Source organism: Gouania willdenowi, chromosome 18, assembly GCF_900634775.1.
Source record: "Gouania willdenowi chromosome 18, fGouWil2.1, whole genome shotgun sequence".
NCBI classification, from domain to species: Eukaryota; Metazoa; Chordata; class Actinopteri; order Blenniiformes; family Gobiesocidae; genus Gouania; species Gouania willdenowi.
Genome location: NC_041061.1, coordinates 15,399,264 through 15,416,942, shown reverse-complemented (window position 1 = coordinate 15,416,942; position 17,679 = coordinate 15,399,264). Strand labels below are relative to the sequence as shown.

At 39.3% G+C, this 17,679-nt stretch overlaps 1 long non-coding RNA gene across 1 annotated transcript in view; it reads right to left on the bottom strand.

Annotated features, from left to right (window-relative positions):
* The window catches only part of LOC114480484 (uncharacterized), a 64,310-nt gene extending 47,736 nt beyond the window's left edge, over positions 1-16,574 (bottom strand). Inside the window, exons 1-2 of the long non-coding RNA XR_003676117.1 lie at positions 16,528-16,574; positions 16,306-16,376 (exon numbers count right to left, since the gene is read on the bottom strand). This is a non-coding gene — a long non-coding RNA (uncharacterized LOC114480484). The remainder of the gene's footprint in view (positions 1-16,305; positions 16,377-16,527) is intronic.
* Between the last annotated feature and the right edge of the window lie 1,105 nt (positions 16,575-17,679).

Here is a 17,679-nt window from a genome sequence, read left to right as displayed (position 1 = left end):
GAATCTGTTCAGTAATGATTAAAAATACAAAAAAAAAAATCTATCAATCTCGCAAAATAATGTTTGGTTTTATTACTCAAAAGGATGTAAACATTCTACTTTCTTTAATAAATAGTATAATCTAGACGAAGGAAACAAAAGAATGTAAATAAATAAGACAATATATGAAATATGGAGAAATGTTGTTTATGAAATATGTAGATATAATAAACAATCAAAGACACAGATCTGTTCATTATTTGGCTTTTCTTTAGCAAAAACAAGCAAACAATCTTACTCCTCATCAACACACATTAAAACATCCTCAACAACTAGAGATGATATTAAAAACTAGAGGAATCAATCATTTTTGAGTGTTGTACCATTGCTTTCATTAGAAAATCATATAGATTAAATGTTAATCATAGCTAAATCTATACCAGTGGGGTTCTGCCAAGATGACAGATGGACCATTAATGAGAAGAACGAGTCTAAACACGGATATGGAGATGCAACAACAAGCATAGTGCCACACTTGGCTTCCAAAAAACTGTTATTGAGACTGAAATAGGGAAAGATAATCAGTATGTGCGCTGAGCATCGTTCCTCTCCCAACGTCAAAAGAGTATGTGTTAAAAATGTGCGAGATCACTCCAATGTGGTCGGGATGTGTTTTAAGGTGTTTTCGTTGTGGGGGCTGACACAGAAGACGGCGGGAAATTGGTGGTAACACCTGTCACACATATTCAGCATCAGATATTAGCATCCGTCTCTTTTGCTGGGCTGCGAGAGATGAATAATTACTCTTGTTTAAAAATCTCCCTATTAGCGCTAACCAGGTTATATTGGACATCTGTCTCAAAAAACCTGACGGATATAATTGGCTGCCATCATATTGAGCTTCGCTCTATAGCAAAGCACACCGCAATGACAGGCAGCCAGGAGCATGTGACGTAGCTTCCACATGTCACTTTCACAAGTGAGTCAAATGAAATTGTATGAGATGAAAGTTGCGGCAAAAACAGGACACATATGCCCAAGCAGAGTGCTCAGTGGCATGTTATTGGCACCGCGTTTTCATCAGGTCTGCTAACATATGTTTAGAGCTCAGGAGGCTTTGGGCAGGGGGGAATAACGCTGTGTTTGAAGTCAACTGCCGCATTAAGCAAAGAAACGGAGCAGTCGTGTGGCGATGCTCTCTTGTTCAAAGGGATGGAAGGAACCGCTCCGGGGAGCGTCCAACATCAAGAGCTGACCCCGGCACTGCTTCCCGCTACCTTCTGCCATGCATCCCGCCGCCGTATGCTGTGATTCCCAAAGACCGGCAGGCCTGTGCCATCTGGCCTCACTTCGGATTCCCCGGACTCACATTGGGAATCCAAAGTATGCCACCTCCCTGTCTCTGCCTTCCCTCTGCGTTCTCTCCCTCTGGGTCGTCTCTGCGCATGCACTTCATCCCTGCTTGAGTGTTGGCTGAAGTGGAAGGGGTCTGCAATCCAAGTGATCCCAGTTGCCCTTTTCCACTTTAATCCCCTTGTGATTGGATCCAGTAGGAGCCCTCTAAATTCAGGGGAGCGGTCGATAGTTTTTGGGATGAAAGAAAACCCCCAGTGAATGATGCACACCTTGTGAAGTGTATCTCTGGCATGGTGTTGATTACATGACCTTCAGACACTTTCAACGTGATGTAACACAATACTTCATCAAACAAAAAAAACTAAATCCACACACACTAACCTCAAGTGTCCGGCTACAAATCCTTTAGCAGTTATTTACTTTTAGAACAACTTTTACCTGCGTTCATAGAGGGAATATAGCGGTGGTGGGCTGTGCAGTATGTGTTGTAACGCTGCCACAGATTTCACACTTTTTTTGTGCATCTCTTTTTCTTCCTCTCCTCTGGGCGTTTCCACAGTGGGGAATTCAATTCCCTAATAACTGGGGTATCAAAGTTGGACAGCACCACTGCTGAGAACCATAAAGGAGTCAGTGGAGTGGGTGCGCATTCATTCAACCAGGCCCACTACAACGTATGCCAGATGGACACTGCACGTCACCTGGTGACAATTCAAGACTGCCGAGGCCGCTTGCCTACCTGGCACAGAGAAGATGAAAGTTACATGGATGGGAGACAGGAGGCAGGTTGTGTCGTACGGAAACAGATCGGATCAACAACTGCACAGAGATGGAATCAGGGTGTTTGAAGCATGTGGTGCGAGACATCTGGTAGTCCAACAAACAGAGGCTAGCAGAGCTGCCAATGCTATCAGGGGAGAAGTAACGTATTCGCTAAACAGCCACGAGCAAGTCTAAAATAAAGGTTGGGGAGTTTTTTTGCAGTTTTAAGATTACTTGGCGTGGTTATGGTTTTTGTTGGAACTTTCTTTGCAAGTTGCAGTGACTACGTTATGTGGCACCTGCGCTAAAATTGGAAGATTAAAAGCTGCCTAGTAGTGTGTCAAAACAACTAAAGGTGACTTTCAGAATGGTTTACGCAAGAACTAATGTTTTCTCAAAGCTACCCACTATAATGTTTCATTAGGTAAAATCATAGTGTATGCCTCATAGATCGATGAATCAAACATCTTTTACTCCAAAAACAAAGGAAAAAGGTTGAGATTGTTTTGATCTCCACTGAAATCGTTTGTTGACATTTCTACGCATTGCATTGTGGGACAGATGCATTTAATGTTTTTACTTCATTCTGATATCGCGGGGAAATACAGGAATGAAACTAAAACAAAACAAGAGTCAAGCGAATCATTGTGCTTTTTACCTGACAAAAAAAAAAAAAAAGAAATAACGGTAAGAATGAAGTAAAAACAACTTGCATCTGTCTAAGGGACTCCACATCCCACAATGCATTGCGCGAAACAAATGTGGAAACTTCAACAAACTTTTAAATGGCAATTTCAACCATTTTTCTTTCTTTTCTAAGGAAACGATGCTGATTTATTGATCTATGAAACACACTATTATTTTATCTAATGAAAAATAATCGTGTGTAGCAGCTTTATAAACTCTGCTAAATTTCTTATTGCTAAGCGAAGCAAGGGTTTGAAACCACTTTTCTGAAATACTCCTGAAATACTCCTCTGGTTTGCTTGTATTTTACAAGTTATCAGCAGAAATTAAAGAGGACTTGTTGTAATGAGGCACAGTATTACATGTGGTGTATCGTTCTACATCTGCACATCAAATGAAGAAGACCTGTCAAGCTCTCCTGGCATTGATTTTACATTTTATACAACTTCCTGCACAGTGTGCTGTGAGCATCTGATCCTCTAATCTCAGAATGCCAGCTTTCACTCAATGTCATCTGCCAATGAGCTGCAACCAGGCGCCCATCCTGCCTCTGGCACCAGAACTGCACCCATCCAGCTTGTGAGCGTTAATACCCGCCGTTGCTAGGCTACGACAAGAGGAGTCAAATTTAGGTGGCGTCCACAGCTGCGCTGTACTGTTGTGCACCGAGGGATGTACATGGCAGCGTTCCCAGTATGCACCTGGATGGAATGAAACAGGAAGAAGTGGAAAAGTCTAATCTACTAGAAACAGTAGTGGCTGTCTGCCCTAAAAGTATGTCCGGAAACTGAAAATTGGATTTTAGATTTCTTTCAGAATTTTGAGATATTTGACAGGGAAGTGGGTGTGTTGCTAAAAGCAAAGGTTTTATCTGAAAGTGGTTAGCGTCTGACCTCAAAGCAAACATTTTTATAAAAAATATAGCCAATTAAGTGATTTACCTACCCTTTCCCCCTGCAAAAAATCTAAACTGAGATTTGTATTAGATTATCTCTACAGACCCATTAAACCAATGCTAGTAAACGTACTGCTCACGATTCAGGACTGTACCAACAGTTAAACTCAAGGGTTGACTTTGCAATAAATTAATGTTTGAGAGGAGACAAAACCCTGCATACATTTATTACTTTATCAGAACAATTATATTACTACAGATTCATTTGTAATAGTCAATGAATAATAAAAAAAAAGTGCCTGTAATACATTTATCCACCATATCGTTGTATAAAAGTTGTAAATAAGGCTTACACACAAAATTTATTGATTTTTTTAGGAGAATTTAAAAGGTTTTCTGGAACTTATGGCATTCCTCAGTGCATAAGACTCTTAAACTGCGATAAGTCTAACAGAAGTGCAATAATCTATAACTTACCATGAATCCAATGCAATAACTAACACTAATCCTGCGTCGGCACTTTACTGTATGTTTTTATGCTTTTATTTTTAAACCCTAAAGTCGAGCCAAAAAAATGTAATCATTGTATTCGCCTATGATGTGTGTATGTATGAATGCCAGTAAAAACTATCTAACTAAAGGTTTTAATACTTAAGGATGTTTTTTAAGTGGGTTAGAAAAATACAATATTTAAGATTTTAAAATAAAAGGTAATTGTTGGTGCTATATTAATTTGTACATAAGAAAATAAAAATAGCACAAAAAAACTTTTAGCCACTGAAAATACAGTATGTTCCCTTCGAGCAGCCCTTTCCATACCAAATGCGATAAAGTGCCTCCAATGAACACACCTATTTTCTAATGTTGCTCAAAGATGTTAATTCAGCGGAAAGGTTCTAGCAACTGTAGCGTAAGCCGTTTCAAAGAACATGTGTGCCAAAGGCTAAAATGTTGAATCTTGGGAATGTCAACCTTGTGATTCTACCTCATAGGATTATTAAACTTGTAAAGCTTGATCAATATTTAAAATATGATTACCTAGAGTGATCAAACTGTTGAAACACACACACTTTATCGTGTTTTTAAATAAAAACACGATACTTTCCTTCAGTTTAGTTTGAACAATTAAAGTGGGAAACTGCAACCTAATTTCCAATTTGTACTTTTATCATGGGGTTATGTGGCACCTTACAGTATTTCTTGGCAGTCAATTACTGCTTCCATAGCAAATTTTACATACCTCATTAAAGCACAAATTGTCACTTTTACATCCGAGTGTGTTGTATGGATTACACATAGCAGATCAAATCTGTTTATTAAGTGAGCTTTACAGACTTTGGCAGGAGGATTATGTCACCTTTGAAGAAAGCCAAACCAGCTTTTTTTTCACATCTTTATTTAACGCTAAACTAAGCCAAACAGCTGCTGGCTTTATGCTTTGTTTCCGAGTGTCACAGTAGCATTTGTTGTTCCAATTTAAGTTTGACAATGTTCTTTCACAAAGCATCTGACCAAATTCTCAATAAAGTTGAGTTTGTATTGAAAAGCTAAAAATGAAGCATCTAAATAGAAGCTCGTCCTGATTTAACTGAACTTGGCAGCGACTGTGTCTGAATACCGAAAACTGATTTCTATTGACTTACTAGCAAAAGCCTGCATTGCTTCAGTCACTCACTGGACTCAAAAACGGAAATTAAAGAAGCAGCAATCAGTGAGAGTATTTTTCTTTTCATTTTCTTTTACCACTGTTATCATACATTTATTGGTAATCCTTTCACGTTAGACTTCAAAGATGGACTTAACTGGCGGGTGCAGGGCAATCATTTAACACAGGCGGCCAGAACCCACTGATAAATGCACAAATACACTCTCATTTGAAAATGAGCCAAGTTTTCTGGACTCTGGGCTTCACACGGTTCTCGATGGAGGGAAGTATTCCTGTCTGCATCGAGGCATTGAACAATAAATAAAAAATCATCTTCTGAACAGTGGCATCGGGACTAACATGGACATTTTGCTTGGTCATCATCACCAAGAAGCTATGAGCAAGATTTTGCTCGATTTTTTTTCTCAAAAGTGAAAAATAAATCTGTTTCCCTCCTTCGGCTCCTCCTGTGAGGCAGAAACAGATGCTGGTACCACCGAGCTGCCAAAGATGACAGTGGCTGCCAAAAAATTCACTTTCCTTTAGCACCAGAGGCTCCAGTCATGTTCTCGGTTTTAAAGGAAAACCGCATTACTCAATGATGGCGGGAGGAAATAATGTGGACAGCATTCTGTGTTTGAAAATGCATGATGAAGTCAAAAGGAAGCCTTGAAATAAAAAAAGAGCACAGATGTTTCTTCACTCCTCTTCACGCACCTTTGCTCACGCTGAACTTTAAAGCAGGAGATGCTGTGACCGACAGGAAGAGCCGGGAGTCCATGTGTGACCTTTCCTTCCATCTGCACTCATGAGTGGGAGGGATTTTTGGTTTGGAATTATTTTAGGGAGAGCGATTTGTAAAAAGTAATACATGGTAGACATAAGCTTGTGTTTATAAATCACCACAAAATGCATTAAATTATGTATTCATTCATTCCTCTTCTCACCTGCTTGTTTCTATTCAAGGTCGTATTGATCTTGATACGCGCACCTGGACAGGGCACCAGTCCATCACAGGTCACTGACAGACTGATAATTACACTCCCATTCAGTCCAATGGGAAATTGTGAGACTACATTTACCCTAATGTTCTTGGATGGTCGCAGGAAACAGGGTGAATATGTGAGACCTGGGGCAGACATGCTAACCACTACAACACCTTGTTTTCCTCATTACAAAAGTACAATAAGTTTGATGAGTTTTGTGGAAATTGTACAGCTTTTAAATTCAATTCTACTATTACCATTACTAAGGGTGTCCCGACAAGGAGCTGATATATCAGATAATGGTCTGACATCAGGGGAAAAATCAGTATCGGATATCGGCCTTCATTTAAAATCTCTGATAATAATGAATGTGAGTTTTGTGATTTATTTATTTCATTCAATTGTAGAACATTATCATGTTTAAGGTTAAAATATATGTAACAATTGGTTAATCCACCAAGTAACGTTCAATAAAACCATTCTGATTCTAATATTAAAAGGGTCAGTTTTTCCTCATACCTAATGTTGCGGAATATTGTTCTCTGAGTAATGACACTTGATCAAGCCTTTTCTAACATTCCACAGCACAAAATAAGTAATAAAAGTAAAGCATGTATGACCCGTGCGGATATCGTATCGGATCAATATCGGCCAATACTCAAGGCTGCAATAATGGTATCGTATTGGAAGTAAAAAAGTTGCATCTACACACTCCTAATCCTTATCTACAGCAATTTGGATTATAGTGGGCTTTTACTCTTTGTTGGGTTTCAAATCCGCAAATGAATCTTTTGTCAAACTAATACAAGTTAATTAAAAAAATCCAACTGTCCCTTCATAGAACGTAGTTAATTAAATCCTCCGAAAAAGGGCTTAAGCAAGCCATGAGTAAAACTTTCTTTCTCGTGGGCTATTTTCTAAAAATATATATATAAATAGTTGAAATGCAATAAATGAACACTAGATATAAAGAAAAAAGACTAAGTTTTGTTGGTATCTGAAGTCCCACTGGGAAAACATTCAGCTCATTATTCCACACGACAGAAGGAACAAGAAGTCCTCTCTGGGGAGATGAAAAGCCCTCAGTTTCACCTTTATGAGGCTAAAAATCTTTTTGTCAATGGAAAACGTCATTGTCATTTAATTAGACCGACAAATTGGTAAGCTAATTGTCAACACAAGTTCAAATAAAAATTTTCGTGCCATAATATAATTAAAATTTCTGTTGTTCAAAAACAAACTCAGATTAATTTACAAGTTGTTCCTCTTTAAGTAGATTTAAAATCAATTTACAACTGTTTATTCAATGCAATAATGAAACATGTTTAAGTGCATTTGAAAGAAAAAAGTAATCTAATTAACCATTACATTTATAAATGTATATAAATGAAAATACACATGGAACGCTTTTCGTATCAGTAATATTCATATAATTTCTGCTAAAAAGGAAAACTAAAAACACAAAAAGAACTTGAAAAAAAAATATTGGTATTATAGATTTTAAAACGTTTTTATTAATGGTCATTTGTGAAATATTTTAAGTACCCTAAATATTCAGTCTATAGGCCCTTCAACACCTGATAGCTATTTATTGCTTGTGGGAACTGACATATCTGTAGCCCTACATGATTTTTTCTCACACACACACACCATCTCACACCCCATGTGAACACTCGTCTTTAACGAGCGGAGAGCTGAAACCATGCGTGATTGTTTTAGAGAGGCTGCCCTAAAGGCACGCTATCGCTCAATGTGGAACTGCTTCTCCCAGTCGAACGCACTCTCTTGTTGATTGTGTGAACGCAGATCAGCAGCAACAAAGGCATCATTAGTGGGGCTTTGGTCCCCACCAGACTTGGGCTAATTATGAATGGGGGGCCCGGTAATAATTCAAGGGCCCATCGGTGCAGCTTGAAACTGAAGAGAGAACTTCACGGATTCAGCGTTGGTGTGTTCGGCCCATCTGCCTCCGCATCGCAGCCACCTGCTTGAAGATCTGACCCACGTCATCGGCAAGATTGAAGCCAGCATTTATCCCAAAAGAGACTGGCACAGCAGCATATGGGATTTATATATGGGCTTTGATGAATGATTTACAGTGGTCATTAAAAAGCTTCAGACAATCACTTCGTTAGCGCAGAATGGCCTGCCTGGTAAATTATCAAACGATGGTCCATTTTAGATGCATTTCCACATCCAGACATGATTTATCTTCCTTTAGTCACAAGCTATAGCAAATTATAGAAATAATTCCCCAGATTATAAAGAGCACACATACAAACACGTTGGAGCAAATTATGTTAAGGATTGTTTAAATATTTGCATTAGGAGGGATCATCTTTATACTTTTGGGCTTCTTGGCAATATTTCACAGATTTGGGTTGACATTGTGATCAGTCTTTCTGCCAGAAGAGGGCAGTGTCCATTTTCTGAATCCCATTTGGAGTGAATTCCCCCTTGGCTCAAAGCAAGCACAAACATTGCTCTAATTCCAAAGCCACAAAAGAGGGAATTTGAAAGTAAACAAATGAGCCCGATGGGATGATCAGCCTTCTCAGATTCGTTGCGTAAACTCTTTTCCCATGGAGACGGCTCACAAGTTTAGATTTATCTCTCAGCACGTGATTCATTTGGTGACAAACCTTTTAATTTATAGCCACGCTCAGATTTGACATCTTTTTCTTGTGCAAATCGTGAAAATCAAAAGGAAGACATTGTAAGCTTGAAAGGAAGATTACAAAGTGACTAAAGGGGCTGCGACGAGAACAAACTATAATCACTGCAAATATATAGAAGTGTTGGCTGTCAGATTAGATGACCAGTAAGTTAAACTATTTTAAATCTGAGCCATTTGTATCTCTGTATCCATAAAGTATTCATGAAATGCTGAAATTAAGGCTTATTTTCCACGTGCAACTAAAAATAACATTTTGAGAAGTTTCTATGTTGATCAAAAAAGATGTTAAGCGTCACCAAAGTGCTGCTCAGGTCAATCATTGATATAAAAGCTGTAATTTGGGCCTCGACATATAGAGGTGCATAATGAATGGAGCAGCTAATTTGAAAATAATTTAGAGTGGCATGTTGTTTTTGTCTGCGATGACATCACTCTGTGGATCATTCACACCGCTTGTAAAGACTGTTTTTCAATGACGAATTCAATGGTAGTTGTAAGCAGTGCCTGGGGGCAATGAGACCTCTGTCGTTTTTCTCTTAACCCCCCCACTAAGAAATTCTTACACCAGACCCCCTGGTCGGTGAATCTCAGCCATGCACTATTCTACAATTTACAAGACATTTTAAAATGATACCAACTAAATATGTATTACCTTGAGAGATGGTCTCATTAGTGGCTTGTAATGCTAAACTATGGTGAGTATTTGCTTCCCGTCTTCATTCTAATAGCAGTGAGTGAGTGACAGTGAAGAAACAGGGAATTCAAAAGCACCCAGGGCTGGTTTTGATCTGGATTCAATGGCCTGGAATAACTGGCCCCTGAAGAGCTCTTGTGTCAAATGGTATCTGTGACAGGGAACAGGAAAAGGGGACAAACACGCTGCATTTACCATGTGGACATAACGCCTCCCTCTAACACCATCTGGAGAGAAGAAAACAACCACATCCTCTACAGAAGAAGGCCTTAGTTTAGAAAGAACAGGTTTTCTCCGGATTCTGGACAAACGCAATTTCTTGAAGCATTTTGACAATGTGCGAATGAAAATGTTCAACAAAAGGAGAGCTGTTTGTGCAGTGAAGACACATCGACAAGTTGGCTGACACCCCTTTCCCTTTGAGTCATCCTCTGCTTTGTAATGTGAGGGTGTTTGGAGGCAGGTCAAAAGGCCCTTTCAACCCAAGGCCTCACCTTCTTCATAATGAATTCCCAGGGTCCATCAACCTGCAGGCGCTCCCATACAAGCTAACCAATGATTACACCTTAAGGGGGAGAGGAGAGGGGGCGGGTGGAGGATATGTTGAGGCTGGTGAGATAGAGCATCCTCAGAGTCAGTACACACACACACACACTGAAAACCTCACGCTCAACCACCACTACCATCACCCCCCAGATTGGAGGCAGGTGCAGCAGCAAATCAAGCCTCATTAGCTGCACCTTCTGCTAGCATATACTGTGGACAGATGGAAGCTCGCCCTCACATGTTACCTCACATCAGATGGCAGTTGGAGGAGGGTGGCTAGGGGGTAACAGGGAGGAACACTCACCCCCTTCTGCCGACACCACTTCCTCCAAGCTACAAGATGCCCCAAAGCACAGATCCAGCACCAGAATGCTCCTTAACCTTAGTCCTGCTGGCAACTTCTGGTTTCCACAGAATATCTAACATCACATCAATTGTAACTTCTTCGCCTCCCCTCAGGCCCGGCCCTGGTTAGAGACAAATAATTCGAGACCCGAGGAGGAGTCAAAGACCTGCAGAGGCACCCCTCCTCTACCGGTTGCCTTTCTGCCAAATCCATGTAAAAAGAGCCGGGAGCTTGTATGTGTTAGCTCAGCTGCAGGGTATCACATCACCCCCTTGTCCTCATGGCACTGACACAAGATCCCAAGCAGCTAATTGAGGCGACGGAGCCATTGAGTGGTGCTGGGCCGAGTGTCAACACCTTTTCCAAGGTAACAGAGGATTTATGCCCGTCCCCTCTAGGGACACAGGCAGAAATGTGTCAAGGGGAGAGGCCATGTGCAAACTGATCTTTTTGGTAAAAATTAAAGCTCATGTGCTTTTAAGGGTAGAAAAGAGTTGTCAGAGTGCAACGGGTTTAGGAAACTGCAATTTCCTGTTGGGCCCCTAAAACTGACATGAGGCATCAGCAAAATCATGTGGGGATGAAGATGTCCACATGGTGACAGACACTCACCCAGTCTGACACTAGAAGTTGAAAAAGTCCACGCGGAAGACAGAGGGAGAGAGAGAGAGAGAAAAAACATTGGTTGGTAGAACTTCATCTACTTAATGTGCAAGAGGAAAGAAGTCCAAGGGGTGGACAGGCTGATTGGAAAGCTGGATGCATTAACAGCCCAGGTAATGTTTAAGTGCTTTATCAAGGTAATGAGGTTATGCACAACTTTATGGCTCAGATAAGTGGTGTTTGGCAAGTAGTAATGCATAATTCATCAAAAGTATACTTTCTTAATTGCCAATATCGGTCTGTATGACTAATTTGGAGTCAGCAGGGGTGGGGATAGGAAAATTCTTAAAAGGGTGCAGCAAGAAGAATGAGGACAGCTGTACAATGGATACTTTGTGCAGACTTTGTAGATAACGGAGGGAGGAGTCACAGTGGTGGGAATCGAGCTGTAGCATTAATGGATTAAACCTAAATCGCTGGTTTGGAAGTGCACAGAATGCTCACATTCTGAGGTTTGAGTGATACAAACCGCACCTAAATGGATGTTTTCCAAAGTCCTGGAAAACATATACTACACACAAAAAATAGTCAGAGAGGATAAAGACCCTCAAAAGAGAAGAAACTGATCCTTGAAGCTTTCTGTCGCTGAACAAGCGTTTCACAAACTTCTCAGAGCAGCTTTAATGTTTTGGTTACATCAACCTGCTGCTTTTGGCCAACAGCTCCACCATTAAAAACTAAACACTGCTTCAGAAACGGCAAATCTACTTTGGTCCTCAAAGCAGGGTGTGCACCATCTAAGTATTGCAAGGTGGTGCAGCTGCACTGTCAGTAATTTTACTGTTAAGTTGAATCGTTTTCAGCTAAACACTACTTTTTAGTTGACTGTAGATTATAGAAGAATGTTTGAATGTTCAACAAAACTGAAGTCCAATCGACAAAGTTCAAGAACCACAAATTTAACCAAAGCAATAGGTTGTTTTAAATCAGTGTCGTTTAGGGGCATTATACAGTTTGTCCAATCTGGATTCTTGATTGGTTACACAAGCAAATGATGTGCATTTGCCATTTACTCAAAAGTAAGCTCTATTCCTACTTCGTGCACTTGGGGGTCACACTTTTTAGACAGAATAACAGACAATGAGAAAAAATAACAATGAGAAAAAATTTGATTTGTCAGTATTTATTGGTAATTATGCCTTGATTTTACTGGTTCTGCCCAATTTACATCAAACTGAGGTGTATGTGACCCCTGAACTAAAATTTATTTTATACCTCAAAGATTATGACTCAAATGACCATGTATTTTACTTTATGTTCATAGATGCACTTGCCAAAGTTTTATTCTGCACTAACTTAAACTTAGTTTTAACCCTTCCTATGTATTCAGGTATACTCAGAATAACCATTAGTAGCTGTACCAGGCCGGACAAAGCTAGGTCACGTCAGGTACCCTAATTAATGTCTGATGAAGACAATATTTTAGGCAAAGAAGCAGTAGGACACATATCGAACTCAACACTCCTCAAAATAAACCATTCACATTCCAAAGATCTTTCAAATGTTCGAATGAGGAAGAATCTCAGAGAAGAAAGATTAGCGTTTGTGATGTCAGCTTTTCTTGTAAATGAGTTGCCTCTGTATTGTCCACATTAATTTCAATCAAGCTGGTGAGCAGCTACTTCTGTTTTGCTGGGAGCTAATGAAGAAAAAAAAGACACATATGGGACTCTTTTTTTTTTTTTTCCTTCGCTGTCTTATCCTTCGATCTGAGCCCACATCCATATGGCGTATGGGAAAGTGTGGATGAGAAGATCCAGGAGCTCCATGCATGTTCAGTCTCTCTCCGAATGTGGCTGAAAGAATCAAAAAAGGACTCCTCTTGTCTTGCTCACTCCCCTGGGCACATGAAAGTGAAGGTTACACTCACAGGCCTTTTTTAAAGGCAGTGCTTTTTTTTTCGGGAGGGGGGTTTGTTTCATTTAGAAGGTTCGTCATTGTTAATCCATTGCCTGTTGCCAGGTTTGAACACACGGTGCCATATGTTGCACGTTCCTCACTTCCTTTACTTCTAAACCAGGGATTTTAAATTAGTCATTTTGATAGGTTTCAGAAACAGACAGCATGTTTCAGGTAAGATGGTGGTCTATTAAACACAGATACTGAGCTGTTTTCAAACCCCCGATGGATAACCGTTTAAACACAATATTACTTTAAAAATTAAGTTCAGAAAAAAATTTGGATAAGGCTTCCAGTATTTGTGATTTGTTAAAAACACAAACACGAGCAGGCTTTCTTTAAACATACGAACGTCTCGAAGGCGGTCACAGTTTCAAGCTTGGAAAGAGGGGAGTTCTCACTCAATCACAACAATGTGTTTCAGGCCAAAAAATGAGGTCTGGAAACCATTAAGGGAGCGTATAGCTGGGCTTCAGCGAAAGGGTACAGTAAATGTTAAGCAGGTGAGGGATTCCAAGGCTGCAATGATGTGAATCCTATTCATTCTCGTACAGAAACAAACTGATTCAAGCGCCTCTGCAACCAAAACCAGCTTCACTACAGCAGGGGTTCGCAACCTTGGTGTCGGGAGGCACTGGGAGGAGGTCGCCAGATGCTTTTAAGAAGCATAAATAATATTTATAAAGAATATTTCTTGAACAATTTGAGCCCATTTTTGCTTAATTTTACCCTTTTTCTGCAAATACACCAAACTTGCTATATTTTAACCTATTTCCATCCCTTTTTCCTGCCATATTTTTTCTCTTTTTAATGCATTTTTACTACATTACTCCCATTTCTGCCACTTCTCCATCAAAGTTTTTGGCATTGATAAAGATCTATGGGTCAGGTAAGAGCCAAAATCATATTGGCTGGGCGCACTCGGAGATCGTTTCCATTTGTTTAGTGGTCTATAGGATGAAGAAGAAGGGACTTGTACACATTAATGTATATGAATGACCACCGGCAGTAGACCATAGTAAAAGACTGGATAGGCATTTTTTTGCTTTTCAAAAGAATCAAACAAACATAGATTTCTCTCCAGATATCAGCTTTAAGAAGAATATATACTATGGAGCAAATAATGATAAACTTCCTGGATAACAGTGGCTGTTATTCAGATAAATAAATAAATGTGGTTATCACAGATTCATAGAACAATGGACCATCATTTTGCTGACTTTATGGATGGACCCCAAAAATCTCTCCCCTTTATAACCCTGTCTCCACATGACTGTTCTTCCATGTTCATGTCTGTGTTCAACCACCTTCAGGTACAGTGGGTGTCCCCGGTCTCTGGAACCTTTATTTTGGGGGTCGCAGGGTGAAGAATACAGGAAACAGCCTTCCACGTAGCGTGTTTCGTGTACATGAAGCAGATGTTCATATCGATGCCACACTTTGGCTCCACTAATGTGTGTCTGCGTTAAATAAATAAAGTAGCTTCCCACAAACAAAAACAATAATCCCGGCTAGTATTTTCACAGGTGGGAGGACATTATTATAGTGCCATAGTCCATACATCGCACCATTCATCAACTAATTAGATTTTCATGAAGTAGATTGCCTCCTTATTGGCCGTCACTTTGACTCTCTCCTGTCAATGAGAGAAGCCCCTCCTGTCGTTGTGTGTGCTTTGCATACCTGCCAACACAGCTATAGAGAAATTGCCCTAATCATTAGGGTAATTAACATCAATAATTATTGACAGCACCCAGAGAGCAAAAGGACAAAAGAGCAGCTTTTCAATTTTCTACTAAACGTGCCGTTTCCGCCATTTAATTGCGCCGTGTAGATAAGTTACAAAAGCATGGCTGACGTCATGTATTTTCTGATGTGGTGTGCCAACCAACAACAGCAGGTGACCCCCACACACACACACAGACACAGAGCGAGAGAGACTCTCTAGCAGTACTTCCCCCCCCCCCCCCCCCCACTCCATCTCCTCCCTGTTTGCCAGCAGTGCACCTGCATCTTATTATCAGAGCCTTTAGGTTCCTAATGTAGCACAGGTGCCAAAGTGCCAAAGCACCATTGTAACACAAACACGCGTCAACAACCGCGAAGAGCTAGCGCACACAAATACAGATGTGGAGGGATTAATTAATCACATTGATGTGAGTCCTACAGAGAAAAAACAAAGGTTGTACCATCTACTCTTTGGCTTTACTTCTTCTGTATACATGTCTACCTACTACTAAAATAAATGTAAATATTGAAGCTGTTGCTGCTAATGACAATTAAATTATACATACGTGACCCTCACACAGGGCTGTGTATTGCTCGGTACCTCGCCATACAGTACATCACAATATTTTTGCCCATGATAACGATATTGTCACAATGCAGCGATTCTACGATAACCGATATATCACGGGAAATTTCACACACGATACATGACGATATCTGTGTCACTGAAGAAATTCGGAATTTATCGACTGCACTGAATACATTTCACAGGAATTACAAAACATTGTCAATTTCACATGAATGACAGCCAAGTAACACTGTGTTTACTGCACAGTGACTTTTCTTAACACACACTCACCAGTTACGGTTAGTTAGTCCGTAACGTAGTTGACTTATTAACCTGAATAAATCTCATGGCCCAAAAACATTATATATATACACACATCAATATTTGAGCGGTTAGAGTAGATATTAGTACTTATTTTATTTATAAAATAATTGAGAGATTGATTAGTTTGCTAAAGGTATTAGCCATAGCCGTGGTCAGCTAACAGTTTTAGGGGAACAAGCTTACATTACATTGACAAAAAGCTGACAATTTTATAATTTTTTAAATAGGAAAAAATGTATAATATATATAAATATTACAAATTTTCTGTGGGTAATCAATTTATTATTTTTTCTTTCAAATTTGTAACAACATTTGACTCCTTTTGTTCGTCATAAAAATAACTAAAAATGTTTTTTTAATTGTCCTGTAGTTAAAGTGATGTAGATTAAAAATAAAATAAAAAAAAATAATCAGGTGGATAATGACAGTTTAATATTAAACATTTTAGCCTGAAAAACATAAAAAAATTTCCCTCTTTACACAGCACAAAACTCAAACTTTACTCAAGTTAACAAGATTTTTAAAACTATAGGACAGAGTGAAAACTTACTGTTATTTGATGCTTCAAGACTTTAGCACAGCATAGTCTCCTTGATTAGCACATGTTGGTGGTGAAGTCATCTGCAACACGGAAAATAAATGTATTCAAATGTACTTTAGAGGAACTTAAGGCATTGATAACACATTATATCAACAACATTATGTATAATATTATAAAGATAAAATGTCTTTTGGTGAACAGTATCAATTATTTTAGTTGTTTGGTAGCTACCTGCTAACATTAACAAATGCTAACTCCCGGGAGTCCCGACCTTTGACCAAGCTCTTCACTGATTGGCCAACGTAAAAAAGCTGATCAGAAATTGAGATGTTCAAAGACTGTTTAAAAAGTCAGGATTTTCCAGCACCTCCCTTCTTTAAAATACTCACCTAGTGCTGCTTTGAAAGTTGTATCTAATGTAATCTACTGTATATACACAACATTCTTTGGTTGACAGAACATCATGGCAGGACATCAAAAAAATCCTTAGTAAAAGATGAAGCAAAATGTATTGTCTGTATTTTTTTTTTTATTGTATCAACAATACATATTACAATATAATACGTATGTATTTCTTATATTTTAGTGGTGCTCCACACTGCTTTACAAAAGAAGAAAAACATCTATTCAGCTCGATGAATAACACTCTTGTCAGCTTATTTACCAACATTTTTTTAACCCAAGAAAATCGTTAAACTGCATTCGTAAAATCTTATTTTAAGTACAGAAGCGAAAAAACAGCTTGCCCTTAAAAACACACACACACACACACATATCTCAAATACATTTTCTGTATTTCCTCTGGCTGTTTCTCTTCTTAGAGACGCTCTTGGCCCGGTGGGTTGCATCGCTCCCTCACAGCAACAAGGTCATGGGTCCAGGCCCCAGTGGCACCAGTGTTTCTGTGCAGCATGCATGTTCTCCCTGAGGGTGAATGGGATTACACTCCACCCACCGTCTAAAAAACATGTATGTTTGGTTCATTGGTGTTTGAAATTGACTGTAGGAGTGTGTTTGTGTGTGTGTGTGTGTGTGCGTGTGTGTGTGTGTGTGTGTGTAATGGACTCGTGACCTGGCCAGGGTGCACGACCGCTTCAACTCAAAATAGAGAAGTGCAAGATTGAAAATGGGTAAAGAAAAAAATGCATGAATGGCTGGATGGATGTTTATCCAGATGTTACATTTAACAGCTGCATTTTTGCATAGTCTGTTAAAACACATAAAACACAATGATCAGGATTGTAGTCTGTATACTGGATGGGAAATCAGCTACTGAGGTGCAAAACATAGTAGAATTAAAAAAAAAATACAATTAAATAAATAGGATAATTTTTTTTTTTTTAATCTGTTTTTTTCGATTTTTCAATGTCAGGAGTTTTATTT